The following is a 13,089-nucleotide window of genomic DNA, read 5'->3' on the forward strand; positions in this document are numbered from 1 at the left end:
GTTTCAACCGAGATCTGTGTAACTGTGCAGCTCGTATAACATTTTGCCGACCACTGGTAACTATCAGCTACTTAGAGCTAGCCTTAAAATAGACGCTTCCAATGCTGAGCAAGTGCCTTATTTAGAGTTTGGAGGGCAGGGGACTCCTTCCTAATGTGGTGGTTGTCCCACCTCCCATATTTGAAGAGCCATTAATGTTAATGCACAGGTAATATTGCAGACTGGACATCCGCCACGTTTATAATTGTGTCTGCCAAACTCTGAATAAGGCCCCAAGGCTCCATATTCTTTTCTATTTGGATTAAGAATACGTTCTAGTCCTTCATCTCTCTTCATTCTAGATAATATCGGAGTTAATCCTACAACTTTTCCTTGGTATTACTGTTTAAAACTTCTGCCCTCCAAGGAGACTTGATTAAAGTTTGGCCTCCAGAAAAGCTCTATTTAATACAGCTCTACATGTTCATAGGAGACATTTCAAGGTTGCCTGGAGAGTGCTACAGTGCATTTCTTGTCTATTTGTAAAAAACCTTCAATTATTTTCAAAACTGCTGGCCTGTCCAGAAGTGAATTGAGGTATAACAGACCCACAGGAGTTAAGCAACTTCACGGTGTCTTTATTTTGCATCAAGGTTCTGTAAATTCGTCCTTTGATTCCCACGCTTTTGTTTGACTAAAGTATAATTTTGGATGATGAGGTCTGATGTTTGGGTGAAGGAGTTTGCCAACTGATGTTTTACGGCGAAAAAATCCTTTTTTGATAACTAATTTTATTGATTTTGGAAAACAGGAATAACGACACAGTGCTGATTCAGCCGATGCCCATGCGCACTATGGTACAAAGGAGGAGTCACCTACCTCGTGACTTCCAAAGACTTTTCCAGGACAACAACAAAGTGCAAACATCTGGGCCCAACACCAGATGGCGATCTATGCACAGTGTGTGACTCTGCAGCTCTACATGCCAAGAACAGATGCATACTGGTAAGTAGCATTTTCCATTCCACCTGGCCCAACCACTTTCCCCAGATCCTTCGGTGCTTGTCCTGACATCCCATGGCCTTGTATGGTGGACTTTCCTGTGCTGTGCACCAGTCCACGCCTTTGCGCCATTTGACTGAACTCTGTGGGGTGGGATATTTCTAGGCTGCTGCGATATCCCGTTTGGCCACCATGATGGCAGTACCCAGGAGAAGCTTGTCTGCCTTGGGTCCGTCTAGGCCGCCCATAACCCTCAGGAGTAGATTCAGGGGCTTGTGTGGCACCTCCCAGTCTAGGATGCCTGTAAGCTCAGATTCTAATACTTTCCAGTATGGGGTAAGATGCGGACACGTCCACACCATATGGTAAAAGTCAGCCAGTTCCAACCCACAACGTGTACATGCTGGGGTGGCTGTTAGGCCTGCCCGATGGAGACGACAGGGGTGAGATATGCACCATGAAGGTAGTACAGAGATCAGAGGGGTGGGAAAACCCAATAAACCCTTGCAAGCTTGGGCAAATATCGATAGTATAGGGTTAATGATGCCAACAAGGGACTTTGTTTCAATCAACTGACTTTCAGTATATAATGCTGTATTAAAATAATTGCAGAGTCCTATTGATCAAATCAATAACTGCTAACATTTTTATCAGTTTAAATAAAGTGACCAAAGTATTCACATCAAATGATCGAAGAAATTAGAGATGGGACGCAAACAAGGGGAAATTGTTCTCTAGTTAAATGTTGTCGTTATATTGTTTCTTGACTCATAGGGTGCATATCAACGGTAGTCGTTGATTACAATGCTTAACCCCTTAGGTGCTCATGACAAGTTCAGCTCAGCTCGTCATGAGCACAGGAGCGCCGTAGCTCATGACGAGCTGAGCTCGTCATGAGCACCGGGGCGCTGTGCACGCCCCCGCCCCTCAGCACAGCAGGGGAATAGCCCCAGCAGTGAAGGGGTTAACAAATGAACAAGGAAATCGTAAAATCAGCCTATATTTCATTTGAAAAAAAGTCCAATCCTAGATCAAATTATTAGATGACATCTATTCTACCACAATAAGATAGTCACCAATGCAAATCAATCATAAACAAAGAAAAGGACTGTATAGTCGACATTTCGGTCTTGAGTTGAATTAATCCTTTAGACCATCTTCAGGACAGAAAAGTGTGCAAACGGTAGTGACCCTTAAAAACATAATTTAACAAATTACATATATATCATTGCCATTGATTAATACAGTCAATAGAAATTCAACAAAATTTAAAAAATAACCGTGTTTCAACAAATGCCTCCCATCTCTGAGGCAAATAATTGTCTTATTATTCCAATTAAGTTATTGTAAAAGGAAGATGTACCCTTCCTCATACAATTGTCTTCTTTCATTTAGAAAAAATCACAGTAGTAAATTCTAGGCAGCTTACTTCACAATGTGGTCCAAGTGTGACCTGGTATATATCCACCAACAATTAAACAAGTTTCTTTGGAGATCCTGTTATCAGTCTAAAAACAGAAGTCAATATATATAATAAGTGGACTATCTTGCTTAATTATTTAATGGAGCTATTACCTGCTTATACTTATCCACAGGACTAGATTTGGAGTTACTATAGTTCGAAGATCAAATGTCCTCCAGTCTTTGGCTTTGGGCAGTTTTTATGCTTCAGATCTAGACATAATTTACATATGTCATTTGTATTTAGTAGTTTCTATCTACATGCTGCACTACCTCAAGCCTTATTACGATTTAATCTAGATGGGCAACTTATAATCAGGTATCAATAAATACTGGGAACTGCTGTTATATTTCTACATCATATTATGGTTGCCTCACACACATATCTCTCGATGTATATCCAGGGTTAATACTAATAGAGGTATTGAGATGTTCACATTCGATGGCTCAGCAAAACAAGTTCTTACAGTTGTGTTTAGCCGTACTGGGCAAAGTCTGACCCAGGTTTTGTTTACCGGCCTTGGTAATATAGGTTGTGTCATATTCAGTGTAAGAAAAAGGCAATATTAGTGCAAATTGACCAAAGTGAAACCTGTCTTCACTACAATTGCTTCCTAAATGAATCGCAGACACGTAAAGTCTAGCATTCAGGTTATCATTAGAGAGACGCGCTTGAGTTTAGTACCATTCGTGCTAGCCTCACTTACTTCACAGATTCAATCCAGCGCAGTCTGTTGAACTCTTAGTGCGTCACGTCAGCGATAGCCTCTATGTGCTGCACCACTGGGATTGAACCATGTGACCCGGCAGTGTAATCAACTCTGAGCAATACATGTTGCTCAAAAAGTGTCGGCCATCTTAAACACACCAGTTCATCATATATATTAATATATTTTCAATATCTTGCCAAAAAATTGTATAATCGAAACCGTATTTGTGCGCTGTTATTACCTCACTCAGTTTGTGAATCTAAATATTTAAATATCACACGGGACAGAAAATAAAAAGAGTATTGTCACCTGAGTGCCCAAAATATCAGTTGTGTAACACCTAATGTTGTTAATTAGATGTGTCTTGTTTATACGGTGCACAGTTAAATAAAAACGGACACAGATTATCGCCATCATTCGCGAGAATGTTATTCCACTATCTTGGAATGTCTAAATCAGGACATCATGTCATTTCTCTTGGACAAGCATTATGTTATACATTGTTTTTCTACTTCGGACACTCTCGGAAGTTAACACCGTCTTGTCTTCCTGCTTCAATACCCTACGCATGCTTCTAAAGATCTTCCGTTGGATCCCCACCGAAACAAGGAAAACAGTCACACAGGCCCTCGTCACCAGTCGTCTGTACTACGGAAACACCCTCTACGCGGGAACCACAGCCAAGATCCTGAAGAGACTGCAGCGCATCCAGAATGCCTCAGAACGACTCATCCTGAACATCCCCTGCCGCAGCCACATCTCTTCCCACCTGAGAGACCTGCACTGGCTCCCAGTCAACAAGAGGATCACGTTCCGACTCCTCACCCACGCACACAAGGCTCTCCACGACACAGGCCCGAAATACCTCAACAGCCGCCTCACCTTCTACACACCCACCCGCCAGCTCTGTTCCGCCAGCCTCGCCCTCGCATCCGTCCCTCGAGTTCGGAAGTCCACCATCGGAGGAAGATCCTTCTCCTACCTGGCGGCCAAGACATGGAACTCCCTCCCCACTCACCTACGGAAGACCCTGGACCATCTCTCCTTCAGGAAACAACTCAAGACCTGGCTGTTCGAGCAGTAGTGCCCCCCCTCAGCGCCTTGAGACCCTCTCGGGTGATTCCATTGGAAAGAAGTTTTCCACCATGGCGGCAACTACTTTCCGGGTGGCCAAGTCTCTTGCTATTCTAGGCCGATATGACAGGCAAATTTTGTCGGACATTGCACCCTTTATTAATATGTTGCCCGAGGCCTCTGAAGCGGAGGCTTTGAAGATCCTTCAGGAGGGAGAACAGGTCTCCGCCTAGATTATCGATTATCGATTGTGCAGTCTCCTTCAAGGCGTCTGCCATCTCGATCAGGAGGAGACGATAATTGAGATGAGGGATTCCTGGCACAACGTTGTGCCGCCTGGGAGATAACCAAATCCGGCTTTGGTTGACCAATAACGCAGGCTGGTGAATCATCCGGGGTCTTGCACTTCATATCCAGGTGTGGCAGGACTGCAGGAATGGAAGCAGGGGTTTTCATGACCTTCAAATCGTCCTGCCAGATGAAATCAATGATCGGGATATCCCGGACCGGTTTCCGTGGCTGGTCTTTGAAATCATACAAGAAACCGTTGTCGTCCTTGGTGACTATAGGAAGCTGGAATCTCTTGGCCGCCCTGTCCATGAGAACATGAAACCCACCTATGTCAGCTGGCGGAGAGTCAACAGGAATTGGAGTGGTAGATGACAGAGTCTGAATTTGATAATTGTCCCACTCAGTAAGTAGGGATTCTACAAACAACTGAAAAGAGTACCAATAGGGGCTGTTTACGCCCCGATATAGCATATGTCTCCAATTTCGAATAGAAACACATCTATGATGTTCTAAATCCTTTTGCAGCCAACATATCTTGTTGGCTACGTTATATAGATGATGTTTTCTTAACTTGGAAGGGGAGTAATCAGTTGTTGCTGGAATTCCATGAGTGGCTAATCAATCAATCAATCAATCATAGCATTTGTATAGCGCGCTACTCACCCGAGAGGGTCTAAAGGCACTGGGGGGGGGGGGGGGGGGGAACGCTACTGCTCGAACAGCCAAGTCTTGAGTTGTTTCCTGAAGGAGAGATGGTCCAGGGTCTTCCGTAGGTGAGTGGGGAGGGAGTTCCATGTCTTGGCCGCCAGGTAGGAGAAGGATCTTCCTCCGATGGTGGACTTCCGAACTCGAGGGACGGATGCGAGGGCGAGGCTGACGGAACGGAGCTGGCGGGTGGGTGTGTAGAAGGTGAGGCGGCTGTTGAGGAATTTCGGGCCTGTTTCATGGAGAGCCTTGTGTGCGTCGGTGAGGAGTCGGAACGTGATCCTCTTGTTGACTGGGAGTCAGTGCAGGTCTTTCAGGTGGGTAGAGATGTGGCTGCGGCGGGGGATGTTCAGGATGAGTCGTGCTGAGGCATTCTGGATGCGCTGCAGTCTCTTCAGGATCTTGGCTGTGGTTCCCGCGTAGAGGGTGTTTCCGTAGTCCAGACAGCTGGTGACGAGGGCCTGTGTGACTGTTTTCCTGGTTTCGGTGGGGATCCAACAGAAGGTCTAGGGAGTCAGGGACCTCGGGAGGGGTAATGGCGACCGGGGGCCCTGTAGGTTGATGCAGGTTCTGGGCGCCCGGTACCGGGGAGAGGGATGGCGGAATGCGGGGATGGTCGTCTGGTGGTAGGGTCGAGTAGGGAGCGGGCGGACAGGGAACGGGACGACCAGGGGTTTCTGGGTGCGGGGCTAGGCTATCGGGGTGCTGAGGAACGGGGGGAACCACGCCACAAGGCCAGGTCCAACACCATCGATCTGTAGTTATTGTGGATTAATTGGAGAAGAAATGGGATATCCGGCGTCCAAATTTGGTCGGATTGATGGGAAGAGCGGTTGGCAGTGATCACTGCTTTTTTGAGCAATCTCTACCTGTGAAGGAGGATTTCCCTCTGTACTGCTTGTAAGAAACAGCCTGCGGTTGTCGAAATGACTGCTGGTCCAGGGAGGAGGAGTAGCGCGGTTGGCCTTGAAAGGGTTGGTCTTGCCGGTATTGGTTGTAACCTCCCCAAAAAAAAGAGGAGACACGACCCCTCGCGGTACCAAAGGGCGGCTTTTTAAACTGTAGAGTGCCGAGAGCACTTGCTGGGTCAGTGTCTTTCTTTATTGTCTGGCGGGCGTCATCAATGTGCTGGCCAAAAAGTCATTCGCCGTCGTAAGGCATGTCAATAATCTTTGTTTGTACTTCTTGCTGAAAAGAAGTAGCTTTTAACCAGTCTTGACATCAGAGGAAATATAACAGCAGTTCCGAGTATTTATTGCTACCTGATAAGGCCCTGCGAAACTTAGGCTTCAGACGCGCCATGCCCGGCTGGGGATAGAGGACTTCCTGAGTGAGATAAGACAAGGAGTTTCGATTGCACCTCCGGCCTCCCCTGGGAGACTGGTTTCTCTCACACCTCTGGCCTTCCCCTGTGGGCTGGCTTCGATCACACCTTTGGCCTCCCCGAGAACTGGCTCCAGACCCTGATGGGCGTCTGGGAATCCCCAGGCACATCTTCTAAAGGATCAAAGAGCCAGCCGACGGAACCCTCCAATGACCAGCCCTGAGGCAAGGGATCCCCGCCTGCGAGGGTCCGGACATCAAAGGGGCACTGCGCTATATCAAGGCTCGTCCAAGAACTAGTAGTCAGTTGTATCCTGGACAAGAGAGCCCTGCTGATCTGATCGCGGCTCAACCCTTGGGGAGAAGACTGGAAACCTGGACCTTATCGAGCCCTGCTGACGCTGTCACGGCTCATCCTCGTGAAGAAGGAACTGGAACCTCGGAGCCCTGCTGACCTCGTCGCGGCTCATCCTTGAACTCTAAAGGACATTCGTTGAACAACCTGAGCCCTGCTGACATGGTCGCGGCTCCTCAAGAACTGACAGACACTCTTTTCACTCCGGATCGAACCCTGCTGACCTCGTCGCGGCTCAAGGAGTACTCTGGTCTGCCGGCTGGACCATTGACGCTACCACCACGACCGGGTTCGAGAAGAAGTGAGTAGAACAGCCAGTACGGTCGCCATCTTCCGTATCCCCCGGCTCCAGGATTGAGAGCTGTGCGCAGGGTACGCTTTGTGCTGGCCTAAAGATCGAGACTGTACTGCTTCCCTCTTCCTCATCACTGAGACTTTACGATCCCTCAATCGCATTTTGCCTAAATCTCTACTGTTGATAAAGAACTTACTTATTGAAAGCAACTGTGTGGTGTCCGTTCATAAGTGGGGTGTGAACTCAGTGTGTACGATCCTAGACTCTAAGTCCTCCCCGGCGAGGACCTCACGTTAAGACTCGGCATTATTTGTGGGAGAGGTGGTTCACGGAGTGGTCAGGAGAGACTAACCTGGCCCTCTAGGATTGCCCCTTCTAACAGATGGGTTTTGGACATAGTGTCCAGAGGCCACACTCTGGAATTTGTGAAATTCCTTCAAATTCTCCTCCCAGAGTTCCTCCTCCTGCCCATCTGGGGGCCATCATAGACACACAGCAAACAAGGGCTTTTGTCTCAAACGGAAGGCAACAGCGGATTTCCAAACTGGCAACTCTCCTGCGCACAAAATAGTAAGTTTCTGTTCAACAGTTCAAATCGCTTCTGTAGATGCTGTCTTCCCCTATTCCCCTAATTCGCAACTGTTGCCTCAAAATGAGACCCTTAAAGGAGAAACTCAACAACGAGTGGCAACAAGTCTCCGCGTCCTTCGACAATGTCATCAACATCACGTCCCAGATACGAAGAGCATTGCTATGGTGGACTTGCATACCTAACATCTCAGCAGGCCGTTTGTTTGTAGTGGATGCTCCAAGTTTCATCCTCACGACAGATGCCTCTCTCGAATGGTGGGTAGCGCATCTTCAAGCCCTCACAGTCACGGGGAAATGGGACACCCACCAACTTGGCACATAAACCTTTTGGAGTTACTGGTGATATTCCTGGCTCTTAAGTCCTTTCGCACCTTCATTCAAGGAGCTTCAATGTTGATCCGAATGGACAACACAACAAGCATGCATTATAACAGAGGGCAGAAGGGCACGAAAAACGAGGGAAACGGCAGAAGGGCACAAAAAACAAGGGGAAAACGAGTGAAACAGAGGGCAGAAGGCCACAAAAAACGAGGGAAACAGAGGCAGAAGGGCACGAAAAACGAGGGAAACAGAGGGCAGAAGGGCACAAAACAAGGGGAAAACGAGTGAAACAGAGAGCAGAAGACCACAGAAAACAAGGGAAACAGGGCAGAAGGGCATGAAAAACAAGGGGAAAACGAGTGAAACAGAGGGCAGAAGGGCACAAAAACGAGGGGAAAATGGGTGGAACAGAGGGCAGAAAGGCACAAAAAACGAGGGAAACAGAGGGCAGAAGGGCACAAAAACAAGGGGAAAACAAGTGAAACAGGGCAGAAGGGCACAAAAACATGGGGAAAACGGGTGGAACAGAGGGCAGAAAGGCACAAAAAACGAGGGAAACAGAGGGCAGAAGGGCACAAAAAACAAGGGGAAAACAAGTGAAACAGAGGGCAGAAGGGCACGAAAAACAAGGGGAAAACGAGTGAAACAGAGGGCAGAAAGGCACAAAAAATGAGGGAAACAGAGGGCAGAAGGGCACGAAAAACAAGGGGAAAACGAGGGCAGAAGGGCACGACAAACGAGGGAAACAGAGGGCAGAAGGACACAAAAAACAAGGGGAAAACGGGTGAAACAGAGGGCAGAAGGCCACAAAAAACAAGGGAAACAGAGGGCAGAAGGGCACGAAACACGAGGGAAACACAGGGCAGAAGGGCACAAAAAACAAGGGGAAAACGAGTGAAACAGAGGGCAGAAGGCCACAAAAAACGAGGGGAAACAGAGGGCAGAAGGGCACAAAACAAGGGGAAAATGAGTGAAACAGAGAGCAGAAGGCCACAGAAAACAAGGGAAACAGGGCAGAAGGGCACAAAAAACAAGGGGAAAACGAGTGAAACAGAGGGCAGAAGGCCACAAAAACAAGGGGAAAACGGGTGGAACAGAGGGCAGAAAGGCACAAAAAACGAGGGAAACAGAGGGCAGAAGGGCACGAAAAACAAGGGGAAAACGAGGGCAGAAGGGCACGACAAACGAGGGAAACAGAGGGCAGAAGGACACAAAAAACAAGGGGAAAACGGGTGAAACAGAGGGCAGAAGGCCACAAAAAACAAGGGAAACAGAGGGCAGAAGGGCACGAAACACGAGGGAAACACAGGGCAGAAGGGCACGAAAAATGAGGGAAACAGAGTGCAGAAGGGCCCAAACAAAAAACGAGGGAAACAGAGGGCAGAAGGGCACAAAACAAGGGGAAAACGAGTGAAACAGAGAGCAGAAGGCCACAAAAAACAAGGGAAACAGAGGGCAGAAATGCACAAAAAACAAGGGGAAAACGAGTGAAACAGGGCAGATGGCCACAAAAAACGAGGGAAACAGAGGGCAGAAGGGCACAAAACAAGGGGAAAACGAGTGAAACAGAGAGCAGAAGGCCACAAAAAACAAGGGAAACAGAGGGCAGAAGGGCACGAAAAACAAGTGGAAAACGAGTGAAACAGGGCAGAAGGACACATAAAAAGAGGGAAACAGAAGGCAGAAGGGCACGGAAAACAAGGGGAAAATGAGTGCAACAGAGGACAGAAGGCCACAAAAAACGAGTGAAACAGAGGGCAGAAGGGCACGAAAAACGAGGGAAACAGGGCAGAAGGGCACAAAAAACGAGGAAAACCTCGGGCAGAAGGGCACAAAAAACAAGGGGAAAACGAGTGAAACAGAGGGCAGAAGGGCACAAAAAACTAGGGAAACAGAGGCAGAAGGGCACGAAAAACGAGGGAAACAGAGGGCAGAAGGGCACAGAAAACAAGGAAAACAGGGTAGAAAGGCACGAAAAACAAGGGGAAAACGAGTGAAACAGAGGGCAGAAGGGCACAAAAACAAGGGGAAAATGGGTGGAACAGAGGGCAGAAGGGCACAAAAAACAAGGGGAAAACGAGTGAAACAGGGCAGAAGGGCACAAAAACATGGGGAAAACGGGTGGAACAGAGGGCAGAAAGGCACAAAAAATAAGGGAAACAGAGGGCAGAAGGGCTCAAAAAACAAGGGGAAAACGAGTGAAACAGAGGGCAGAAGGGCACAAAAAACAAGGGGAAAACGAGTGAAACAGAGAGCAGAAGGCCAAAAAAAAACAGTGAAACAGAGAGCAGAAGGCCACAAAAAACAAGGGAAACAGAGGGCAGAAGGGCACGAAAAACAAGGGGAAAATGAGTGAAACAGAGAGCAGAAGGCCACATAAAACAAGGGAAACATGGCAGAAGGGCACAAAAAACAGGGAAAAACGAGTGAAACAGAGGGCAGAAGGCCACAAAAACTAGGGGGAAACGGGTGGAACAGAAGGCAGAAAGGCACAAAAAACGAGGGAAACAGAGGGCAGAAGGGCACGAAACACGAGGGAAACAGAGGGCAGAAGGGCACGAAAAATGAGGGAAACAGAGTGCAGAAGGGCACAAACAAAAAACGAGGGAAACAGAGGGCAGAAGGGCACAAAACAAGGGGAAAACGAGTGAAACGGAGAGCAGAAGGTCACAAAAAACAAAAGAAACAGAGGGCAGAAAGGCACGAAAAATAAGGGGAAAGCGAGTGAAACAGGGCAGATGGCCACAAAAACGAGGGAAACAGAGGGCAGAAGGGCACAAAAAACAAGGGGAAAAGGAGTGAAACAGGGCAGAAGGCCACATAAAAAGAGGGAAACAGAAGGCAGAAGGGCACGGAAAACAAGGGGAAAACGAGTGCAACAGAGGACAGAAGGCCACAAAAAACGAGGGAAACAAGAGGGCATAAGGGCACGAAAAACGGGGGAAACGGGGCAGAAGGGCACAAAAAAAGAGGGAAACAGAGGGCAGAAGGGCACAAAAACAAGGGGAAAACGAGTGAAACAGAGGGCAGAAGGCCTCAAAAAACGAGGAAAACAGAGGCAGAAGGGCACAAAAAACTAGGGAAACAGAGGGCAGAAGGGCACAAAACAAGTGGAAAACGAGTGAAACAGAGAGCAGAAGGCCACAGAAAACAAGGGAAACAGGGCAGAAGAGCACGAAAAACAAGGGGAAAACGAGTGAAACAGAGGGCAGAAGGGCACAAAAACAAGGGGAAAATGGGTGGAACAGAGGGCAGAAAAGCACAAAAAACTAGGGAAACAGAGGGCAGAACGGCACAAAAAACAAGGGGAAAACGAGTGAAACAGGGCAGAAGGGCACAAAAAACGAGGGAAACAGAGGGCAGAAGGGCACAAAAAACAAGGGGAAATCGAGTGAAACAGAGAGCAGAAGGCCACAAAAAACAAGGAAAACAGAGGGCAGAATGGCACGGAAAACAAGTGGAAAACGAGTGAAACAGGGCAGAAGGACACATAAAAAGAGGGAAGCAGAAGGGCACGGAAAAAAAGGGGAAAACGAGTGCAACAGAGGACAGAAGGCCACAAAAAACGAGTGAAACAGGGTAGAAGGGCACAAAAAACTAGGAAAACCTCGGGCAGAAGGGCACAAAAAACAAGGGGAAAACGAGTAAAACAGAGGGCAGAAGGGCACAAAAAACTAGGGAAACAGAGGCAGAAGGGCACGAAAAACGAGGGAAACAGAGGGCAGAAGGGCACAAAACAAGGGGAAAACGAGTGAAACAGAGAGCAGAAGACCACAGAAAACAAGGAAAACAGGGTAGAAAGGCACGAAAAACAAGGGAAAACGAGTGAAACAGAGGGCAGAAGGGCACAAAAACAAGGGGAAAACGGGTGGAACAGAGGGCAGAAGGGCACAAAAACAAGGGGAAAAAGGGTGGAACAGAGGGCAGAAGGGCACAAAAAACAAGGGGAAAACGAGTGAAACAGAGCAGAAGGGCACAAAAACATGGGGAAAACGGGTGGAACAGAGGGCAGAAAGGCACAAAAAACAAGGGAAACAGAGGGCAGAAGGGCTCAAAAAAACAAGGGGAAAACGAGTGAAACAGAGGGCAGAAGGGCACAAAACAAAGGGAAAACGAGTGAAACAGAGAGCAGAAGGCCACAGAAAACAAGGAAAACAGGGTAGAAAGGCACGAAAAACAAGGGGAAAACGAGTGAAACAGAGGGCAGAAGGGCACAAAAACAAGGGGAAAATGGGTGGAACAGAGGGCAGAAGGGCACAAAAAACAAGGGGAAAACGAGTGAAACAGGGCAGAAGGGCACAAAAACATGGGGAAAACGGGTGGAACAGAGGGCAGAAAGGCACAAAAAATAAGGGAAACAGAGGGCAGAAGGGCTCAAAAAACTAAGGGAAAACGAGTGAAACAGAGGGCAGAAGGGCACAAAAAACAAGGGGAAAACGAGTGAAACAGAGAGCAGAAGGCCAAAAAAAAACAGTGAAACAGAGAGCAGAAGGCCACAAAAAACAAGGGAAACAGAGGGCAGAAGGGCACGAAAAACAAGGGGAAGACGAGTGAAACAGAGGGCAGAAGGCCACAAAAAACGAGGGAAACAGAGGGCAGAAGGGCACAAAACAAGGGGAAAATGAGTGAAACAGAGAGCAGAAGGCCACATAAAACAAGGGAAACATGGCAGAAGGGCACAAAAAACAGGGGAAAACGAGTGAAACAGAGGGCAGAAGGCCACAAAAACAAGGGGAAAACGGGTGGAACAGAAGGCAGAAAGGCACAAAAAACGAGGGAAACAGAGGGCAGAAGGGCACGAAACACGAGGGAAACAGAGGGCAGAAGGGCACGAAAAATGAGGGAAACAGAGGGCAGAAGGGCACGAAAAATGAGGGAAACAGAGGGCAGAAGGGCACAAAAAACAAGGGGAAAACGAGTGAAACAGATGGCAGAAGGCACAAAACAAAGGGAAAACGAGTGAAACAGAGAGCAGAAGGCCA

At 47.9% G+C, this 13,089-nt stretch overlaps 1 long non-coding RNA gene across 1 annotated transcript in view; it reads left to right on the forward strand.

The window, feature by feature from the left end:
- The first annotated feature begins 795 nt into the window (after window positions 1-795).
- LOC144805882 (uncharacterized) overlaps window positions 796-13,089 on the forward strand; it is a 54,949-nt gene continuing 42,655 nt past the window's right edge. Inside the window, exon 1 of the long non-coding RNA XR_013605619.1 lies at window positions 796-984. This is a non-coding gene — a long non-coding RNA (uncharacterized LOC144805882). The remainder of the gene's footprint in view (window positions 985-13,089) is intronic.

This window comes from Lissotriton helveticus, assembly GCF_964261635.1.
Source record: "Lissotriton helveticus chromosome 1_1 unlocalized genomic scaffold, aLisHel1.1 SUPER_1_unloc_31, whole genome shotgun sequence".
Taxonomy (NCBI): domain Eukaryota; kingdom Metazoa; phylum Chordata; class Amphibia; order Caudata; family Salamandridae; genus Lissotriton; species Lissotriton helveticus.